Raw genomic sequence first — 9,793 nt, forward strand, 5'->3', positions numbered from 1 at the left:
GTCTCGGGCTAGACGGAGACTGAGGGATGAAATATCAAACCCAGAAGAAGTCCAAAGGCTACACACAGCAGGCAGCAACACAGAAGGCTTATGTAGCTTGAGCTTGTTGCAATCTTGAGTCTGATTTAAAGAAGGGAAAAGAGAGTTTTTATTACATGGAGACCTATGGCCTTCCTGATTCATTTTGGCATAGCTACTTTTTATTAACGATGGGCCCCTTCAGACCGGTGGTGTCTCCATCCCCCCAGGTTTATTGTGCAACGTGTCTTTGATAAAAGAAGAAGAGTTTGGATTTGATATCCTGCTTTATCACTACCCTAAGGAGTCTCAAAGGGATGTGGGTGGCACTGTGGTCTAAACCACAGAGCCTAGGACTTGCTGATCAGAAGGTTGGCGGTTCAAATCCCCACGACAGGGTGAGCTCTTATTGCTCGGTCCCTGCTTCTGCCAACCTAGCAGTTTGAAAGCACATCAAAGTGCAAGTAGATAAATAGGTATCGCTCCGGTGGGAAGGTAAACGGCATTTCAGTGTGCTGCTCTGGTTCGCCAGAAGCGGCTTAGTCATGCTGGCCACATGACCCGGAAGCTGTACGCCAGCTCCCTCAGCCAATGAAGCGAGATGAGCACCGCAGCCCCAGAGTTGTCCGCGACTGGACCTAATGGTGAGGGGTCCCTTTACCTTTAAGGAGTCTCAAAGCAGCTAACAATCTCCTTTCTCTTCCTCCCCCACAACAAACACTGTGTGAGGTGAGTGAGGCTGAGAGACTTTAGAGAAGTGTGACTAGCCCAAGGTCACCCAAGAGCTGCATGTGGAGGAGCAGAGACGCGAACCCGGTTCCCCAGATTACGAGTCTACCGCTCTTAACCACTACGCCACACTGGCAATACAATACACAAGTGCATTGGTGCTAGATTTATATTGGACTGTCCACACACCATTCTGCTTTATGAGTTGCTTCTGTGATGCTTCTCCTCTTTTAACACATTGCTATCTGGAAGGGCTCTCTTGTGCCACAATGCAACAAAAGCAGGGCAAGCAAACAAACCCTGGAATGTTTGTGGTATAAAGGTTTATAGGATTTCAGCAGAAAATTACAGGATAAGCATTGATTGGAACGGAAGCTGTGTGATCACCCCAAAACCTTTGCAGATGTAGATGGTATTGAAAAGTGGATTGCGTATGACTGTCCCAATACTGCGATGAGCAAAAGTAATCATGAATGCACAATGAAAAGGGCATCCTGAGAGAACCCATGAAAACTGTGGCCTGCCAAAGAGTGCTGCTGCTGTTGCCATCCATCTGCCTTGAGAGACAATGGAGGTGCGCCTCCGGGGGTGAAGTCAAAACGCTGCGTTAGCAACACCGAAGTGATCTCCCCATGGTGCAAGACTGGGCTCTACGGAGGGCCTGGGTTGCCCACACAACAAGACCCCACCCCTCTTGGCCTCACTGATATGGTTGCTGGAAGGAGGTGTCAGGCTTCAGGGAATCGACTTACTCTCCCCATTGCAGTAGATAAGAAGATCAAATGAAAGGAACGTTTTACCAGTTAGAATCTTTAATAATCACAGTGAGAGAACAAAGAACACGTCTCCTCGAAATGACGGTGCTCCCAATTAAAGCTAACACCCCTCCATTAATCTACGTCACTCCTACGTCTTGTAATCTGAGCTTGTACCCTCTGCACTTTCTGTTCTGAGACTTTCTGAGACCTTGGGGAGAGTGGAGGAATGCTGTCCAACGACTATGAATCTGTTAACTCTCTCTCTCTCCCAGTCTTTCTTCTCCTAGCTGTTCTCCATCCAGTATTTCCCAGCTTCTGCCTTCTGAACTATGCCCCTCTGCAAACCACTGTTCCAAATCTATATTTTCCTCCTGCTCCTGGGAAGATTCAGGATCCTGATCAGGAGCAGGCGGAGGGGGAGGCTCCAACCATTCCTCCTCAGTGCAGCCCTCCTCAGCACAATCCCTGACAGGAGGCATACAAGGCCTGCAAATGATTGCATTAAGAGTTTCTCTTCAGGCATACCTACTACTTTGGGGATTTGGAATGGCCCCACTGATTTTATTATATGCAATATTAGATGTCACGTTCTAACAAAGGCAATGATCAAGTTCATTCTGCAGCAAAACACCCTCCTCCCAATGGTGGAGAAACACACATATATTACCCTTATAAGCTGATCATCACTAAGACTTCATGTTCCCTATGGAGAAACACCACGAGGCCCGCCTTTCTGTGTGTACCATTATTAAATCCATGTCAGCACAATCCCCACGATGGCATTCCCATTCCAAGTCAGAACCTCGGACTCTAAACCAGAGCCACATGTTATTTTCACAAGGCAGCGTCCAGGTCCGTCTTCACACTTTCACCCAGCTGTCCGAGGGAACCACATCAAAGCAGGCGAAGTGACGTGAGGGATACACGAGCACCAAGGGCCCCTGAGCCAGCCAAGTCCTGCCCCCACCCCTAAAATGAGACATCAGCAGGGTTGGATTGCAGCGCTAAAGGCAAGCAGGCAAAAGAGGCGAGTACGGCTGAAATAAGTAAGATCGTTTGCAGCCCTCTTCTGCTCGTAGAACACCCTGAGCAGCGTCGCAGTATCAAAAGCAACACGGCACACTTGCAAAAGTACATGGAAAATAAGGAGACTGTCAGCTGAAAGCTGCAGTCTCAAACATAGACACTGGGCAACACCAAAATTAAACTGGAACTGTCTTATAGTCTAATAGGACCTGGACATCAGTGGTTAACATATGGACAGCGGAGTAAGCTGGCACGCAGGACATATGTGTTTCTCATTGTGGTGAGGATGCATTGCATTTCTATTTAAATTATAGCATATTAGTTTAGGCAAACTTTTTTTTTATGCTGCTGCTGCATTTTCTCTTTCTTTGGGATATGTAAGTGACCTCCAAGTCATCAGTGATGCTTCTATAAAGTTCCCAGTTTGGGTGTTATTCTTTAGAGCGAGGTGGGGGCAGACTTCAGGCCCGTTGGATCGACTTTCTTTTTACTATAACCCCAAGATCTACCATATATGTACTTAGAATGAAAGAATAGGATGCATCTGAGCACATACAGAACCTAGGGGTGGCCCCAGTCTGTTGCTATTTTTAGAAGGAATTTGATCACATACCAGCAAATTCAGGACACGTAGTTTACGGCAGCAGCAGACTTCAGGCTTTGAAGTTTCAGTGGCGCCTCGTGTGATGCTCAAATTTAGTGGCCCCCCCACCTCTCGCATTCCATTGTCTGACATTGTTGCGGCACCCCCTGCAGTGCCCTCTCACCTTGGCACCCCGTGCAGGCGAACCGGTCGTACTCCCCTAAATCTGCTTCCGTTGGGAGGTCTTGAGCAATAAAACCATTTCCCCCAAAGAGATGTTTTGTGAAAAGGGAGTAATCAAAAATTATTGGGAAATGATTTATAATGAAATGAAAAAAGATGTTTAAGACGACATTTGTATGCGACCACAGCTGCACGGATGTTATTGGCCCAGAGATGGAAAGAAGATAAAGTTCCTACCAGAGAAGAATGGCAGATCGAGATGATGGACTTTTCTGAAATGGCTAAAATGACCGGAAGAGTCAGAAATCAGGAAGACCAAAATTTTAATAAGGAATGGGGAAAATTTATAATTTATCTTAAAGACCATTGTAAACAGTTAAAATCGTTATTAGCATTGGAATATCACTTGTAGTTTACGGTTAAATTCTGGACATAATGGAAGAGGTAAAGGATTTGGAGTATGATAAAAGATGTGGGATGAAATGATTAATAGGACCCACAAAGGGGAGGATGGAAGTCCAGGAGATTCCCTGGAGTCTTGTTTTTATGATTTATGTCTGATATATCTCTGTAAAATCTTAATTTGAAAAACCAAATAAATAAATACTTTAAAAAAAAGAAATTGTCCGCTCCTCTTTCATCCATTCCATTTCATCCATCCATTCAGCTTCGTTGTGCACCCACGAGTTCCATTGTAGTTATACACTTGCTTTCACACATCATCTGACCACCCCACAAACAAATTGGAATGAATGTTGAATAAAGAGAATGTATGGAAGTGCCCTAGGAATTCATTTTCTATTGAAGAGCTGAACTGAGCTCCCAAAGTCCGCTGTTGACTAATTTTTTTCCCTTCCAGCAGCTGAATTCAAGTGAAAAATGTGGGGCTGTTATTGCAATTGCTGAACCACTAGGTGTTAGACACTCTTGCCATCAGAGCTGCTGCAGATCCCCCAGAGATTTTCCAGCAGATGCCCACCTGCCTTTGGCTCGCCCCATCTGTATCTGCCTGGTTTGCTTTTGTGTTTCGGGAACGAAATGTTCATTCCAGGAAGAATAGAATATATCACTTGAATATTTTCTTACTCAGGATGACATTTATGCTGAATTTGATAGCAAACTGGTTTCCGCCAAAAATAGCTTCTTTTAAACAAGAAGAAATAGCTTCGCTGTTTTTCTCCGTGCCCGTTAATGGAAGGAAGAAGTGAACTGTGTAAGACAACACCCTGATGATTGTGTGATTGAAGGCATTTATTTTGTTTTTTAAAAGAAATATCACAACATTCTCTTTGGCAGACAGACTGCCAACAACTTCCTGCAGAAAAAGGCTGTTTACATGGACCGTTGAGCACCATGACCCAGTGATCATTGTCAGTCGGGAGTGAAAAGGGACCAACAGCCCCAGGGTTTCGCTCTGGAAGGTCAGCAATGTTAAGGCTTCCACTTGTTCTTGTTTTCAAAAATCCCTGCACACTACGATCAGCTTCTCTGAGAATGTGCAAAGTTCCTCTGGGATAATAACTTGCAAAAGTGCATCTGGCACTGTGTGTGTGTGAATGGAGAAACAAACAAATGGGTCTAAGGCATTAGGAGCTAAGAACAGCCTTCCTAGATCAGATATCAAAGGCTTGTCTAGTCCAGTATTCCACTTCCAACAGTGGACCAGCCAAATCCCTCTGGTAAGGCTGCCCTGGAGAGCAGAACTACCATAAGAAAATAGGAAGAGTCCTGCTGGTTCAGTCCAGATCCCCATCTAATCCAGCATTCTGTTCTTACAGTAGCCAACCAGATGCCTATGGGAAGCTTGCAAGCAGGACTACAATTCAACAGCGCTCTCCCACTCGCAATTCCCAGCGACTGTAATTCAGAGGAAGGGAGGACAGGTAGCCATTGTGGCTATTGGCCCCAATAGCCTTATCCTCTGCAAATGTGTCTGTTCCAAGTTGAAGAGATACAGTGGGCTGGAGGGTAGGTTTCAGCAGAACGTCAGGAGAAAACGTAGCAGAAGTTTGACACTGGAACCAACCAATCACCCAGAGGGGGCGGGTGGCCTCTCCCTCACTGGGGGTCTTCAGGCAGAGGCTCTAGCTGGGGAATTCCTGCATCAAGCAGGGAGCTATACTGCCTACAAGACTCCTCCCAACTCTATGATTCATGCACAAGACTGGTTCATCTGCCAAACCTCAGCTGTTGTATTTATGTTGGTTGACAAGCCACCATATTAACCCAACCAACAATGAGAGGAAAGAGGCTATGTTTAGTACCAACTGAAGCTTCTTAATCAGGGGTGGGGAAGCTCAGGCCTGGGGGCTGAGTGAGGTATCTATATCTGGTCTCTGGGACTCTCCCCAAGCTAGAACCTCCTGAGACATCTTCCTCACCACCTCTGCTTTGCGCTTTCTTTGAATGCTTTTGCCTGCCTGTGATGGGTTCTTGAACTGGAAAGTTGTCCGAAAGGGAACGTGGCTCTCAAACTGTAATAGGTTCTCCATCCCTGTTCAAAATAGTCATAACATGCAGCCAGATGGAGAGGAAGGCCAGCATTAGGTTGAAATCTGATTTGGACGTAACGGTGAGTCAAGGTGGAGGGGAAAGCACACCATTAGGAGAAGTTAGTAAATTGAAATTGTTCAGCAGCCCCTCACCCTGGTGAGTGTTAGAGAAAAGAGCATGCTGTTTGCTGATAAAGCAGCTCAACTGAAAATCATAGTCTGGCTTCTTCTACAAAGGAAACCTCATCGGCTGCTTCAGCAGAGCAAACCATCACTCCTGTTTTAAGGTGCACCTAATAATAATAATAATAATAATAATAATAATAATAATAATAAATTAGAAGGAAGCATCTTGGAAAAACCTTTCCCAATAGTTCTTTTCATCTGCAAAATCCTGCCAACCCTGTAAATAGATAAACTTCTCACATGAATAAAGGAGGTCTAGGACAATGAATCCCAGAACTAAGGTATTTACCATTTCAAAAGAATGGCCCAGACTGGCCAGGATAAGGCAATCATCAAGCATGATCAGGTATCTTGACAGACAGGTGACAAGCCGCACTCTCAAATTTCCGTTGTAGACCGCCTCTTTCTGTGACACTGGTATGGCTTGTAGGTGGTCTTTAGCTAAGGATTTGGGCAATTTCTTGCCTTTAAAAGTTGTTGCACGCTTTTGTTCTGGGTCATCACCCCCTTGCAAGGTAGGGAGACTCTGTTGCAACAGAAAAATAAATATCTGCCTTGCTTTGGCTGGTTCTAACCTCCACCTATTCTTCTTTGACCGATCATGGACTTACGGGATATTTGGGGAGTCCCTTGGGGGAGCTGGGCTGTAAAAGTCAGCCCCTAATTTTCTCATGGCACTATCTTGAAGCAAATCAAACAGTTGTTCAGTTCTGTATATGCTCTGTGGAGGAAGGCTGAGGAAAAAAGGTCATAATAAGCTGATCAGTTAATGAAGTCAAGAATCTCCTGTCTGAACATACGGGAGGCAAGGTCTGTCTCAGACTGCATGTGACCAGGTTGAAGACGCTTGCTACTTGCCTCTGGGCAACATGTTTAGTGCCAAACTATAGTATCGGAGGGGAGACTTCATGAGATTCCTGGCTTTGGCAGGAACAGTGGAGCTGAGAGCCAAGGCAGCTTTAAAAGTGCGCTGTGCGGTTTCTGTCGCCGTTGAGAAAACAAACAACAGCAACGTCCCGTATTTACAGCACACCCCCCCATCTCCAAGCAGTTCCTTTGTGCCTTTATTTTCATCTTTATTGAGTCAGGAGTCCCTGTTCCCCACCCCCACCCCGAACTCAGAAAATTCAGACAGGGGACAGCCTCAGCGAAAGAACCAGCCTGGGCTGGGAGAGTAACCCAAGGAAAGCTGATAATTCAACGTGTGTTTTTCTGTACTCGCTGTGTGTGGTCTGTACCATGCTTCGTAATCGTATCTGTCCCTTGGGGAGTGACGTGCCTCCTTGCTGGAAAAAGAGGCCTTGTGGAGACGCTGGCATTTGTTGCCGCTCGTGGTAAATAGCAATGTGCACGTTGCCTAGGGAAGGCACTCCTTTTGGGCTCTCTCTCTCTCTCTCCCCCCATTTAGAATCTGGGCTGCTTTTTGGAGGGATTCTATTTTTTGCCAAGTTCTCTGCAGCATCCCACTTTTAAGTGTGTGTGAGGAAAAGAATAAAAAAAAACCACCCAGCTCTGCAAAGAAATCTATTTTATGTCCTCAAGAGGAAACAAACCCGAGAAGTAACTCATGTGTGCTTTTGAAACAGAGTTATAGCCCTTTTAGAGGACAAGGGAGGCTTGGGGATAATTCTCAGGGTCTCAGGCCCCGTCTGCACTGTACATTTAAAGCCCTTTCATATCACTTTAAATGTCTTCCCACAAAGATTTCTGAGGCCTGTAGTTTGTTAAGGGTGCCGAGAGTTGTTAGGAGACTCCTATTCCCCTAATGGAACTATAACTTTCAGTGTGGTTGAACAGCAAATTTGTCTTCACAAGGGACTTTGAGAATTGTAGGTGTGTGAGGGGAATAGGGGTCTCCTAACATCTCTCACTACTTTTAATAAGGGGTGAACTGCAGGGGAATGGAAACAGTGCTGCATGTGGTGAATAGGGAGGAACAGAAAATAACGCATTCTTACGTTATGTTTCCTCCCAGGTATCCTCAGCAAAACTTTAGAGGACTTTGACTTGTGCAGAGAGGGGACCATTTGCTGTTCCGATCCAAGCAGTGAATTGTCTTGGGACACATTCACCTCATATGTTTACACTGCTATGATACCATTTTAAACAGCCATGGCTTCCTGCTTCCAAATTTTTGGAGCTGTGACCTGTTAAGGGTGTTAGAAAGTTGTTAGGAGACCCGTTTGCCTCACAGAGCTTTGATTTCCTGAGTTCCCTGTGAAGAAGGGTTGACTGTTAAACAACTGGGAATTTTAGCTCTGTGAGGGGATTAATAGGGGTTTTCTAACAATGCTCAGCACCCTTAGCAAACTACAGCTCCCAGAATTATTTGAGGGAAGCCATGTCTGTTTAAAGTGGTATCGCAGTGCTTTAAATGTATGGCAATGAATGCGGCCTTGGACCAGCTGCACAAAGTCCGCCAAGGCCTGACTTTGATGTATCCAAGAAATCTGTGAACTGAAAAATGGGATATGACGTGTGTTTCAATGCAGCTGAAATGACAGGAAATGCCCTATGAGGTAATCTTATGTCATGTACTTGCCACAAGCTAGCTGTCTTTTCATGAGCCATCTGGGAAGGGGAGGGCGGTGGGTGAGAGGAAAGGCCACAAGGTTATTTTGTCTCCTTTTCATCTGAAATGCCCTTCTAGGACCAAACATGTCAATTTTGTTATGGCAGTAGGAACAGATTGTTGGGAAATGTGATGCTTTCTCAAGGGTGTTGGAGATGTTCTCTTCTGTATGACCAAGTCTGTTTTTTTTGTTTTAAACCATTTCATCATGTCCTCCTGACTGAAATCCCAAGATATATATATATTTTCCTGGAAAGGTGACAAAACTTCCTGCACGATGCTTAAAAAGGAGGGGGAGCTGTCAGGAGGACTCTCTTTTGGTGTGAAGGGAGGAGAGTGAAAACTCTTTGGAAAGGACATGTGGAAAATATATAGGCATGAAGGAAAGGAGGCAGATAACCGTGGGAGGACAGGCAACTTTATTGAATCCAAACAGGTTAAGTCACCCCAAACTCACAGCCAGACAAGTTTAAATTAGGTCTGAGTGACTGGGACTCTTAGCGGTTCTCCAAGATAAATAGTCCTCACCCTCCTGTCTCAGAAAGGCAAATACTGGAAATTTCCATCGCAACACTCCTGCCTCTGTCTAGCAGCGCATAATCCTGTAGTAATTAAACACACTAAACAGGCTAGGCCTAAAAGCATTGGTCCAGTTCGCATGCAACGTTAAGCCAAGCCATGGGTGAGCAAGCATTCAATTTTATTTAATGTTTCTGTACGCCTTTTCCCCAACAACCAGATTGAGTTCATAGCAGCTCACAACAAGAAAACATTAGCAGATAAAAACACTACTTCCTCATACAGAACACGAGTACTGCACGAGTACAGCAAATATAAAATGGGAAAATCACAAAACAATCACACTGGAGATATGTTAGGAATACCAACCAATCATGAAGCAAGAGAGAAGAAAAACCAAACCATCCCTCTCTCATCCAAGGTGTATATATTCCCTTCTCATCTCTTACCTGAAGACAGGAATGGGGGAGAAAGTCATCGCAGTTTGAATTGAAAGGCGAATCTATCAAATTCACACTTTCCAAGGCAACATGTGAACCGAAACTCAACCATCCTCTGAAATTCACACTTATCTGAATTTTGCAGTGCAGTTCACCAAACAAACAATGTTTACGAAAATGCATGTATTAGGGAAAGGTGTGCATAAAAATGAATATATTAGTGAACATAACATACAAATTCCCATTATATTAGGAGAAATTGCATGCATACATATGTAAGTCAAAAT

This window comes from Podarcis muralis, chromosome 15, assembly GCF_964188315.1.
Source record: "Podarcis muralis chromosome 15, rPodMur119.hap1.1, whole genome shotgun sequence".
Taxonomy (NCBI): Eukaryota; Metazoa; Chordata; class Lepidosauria; order Squamata; family Lacertidae; genus Podarcis; species Podarcis muralis.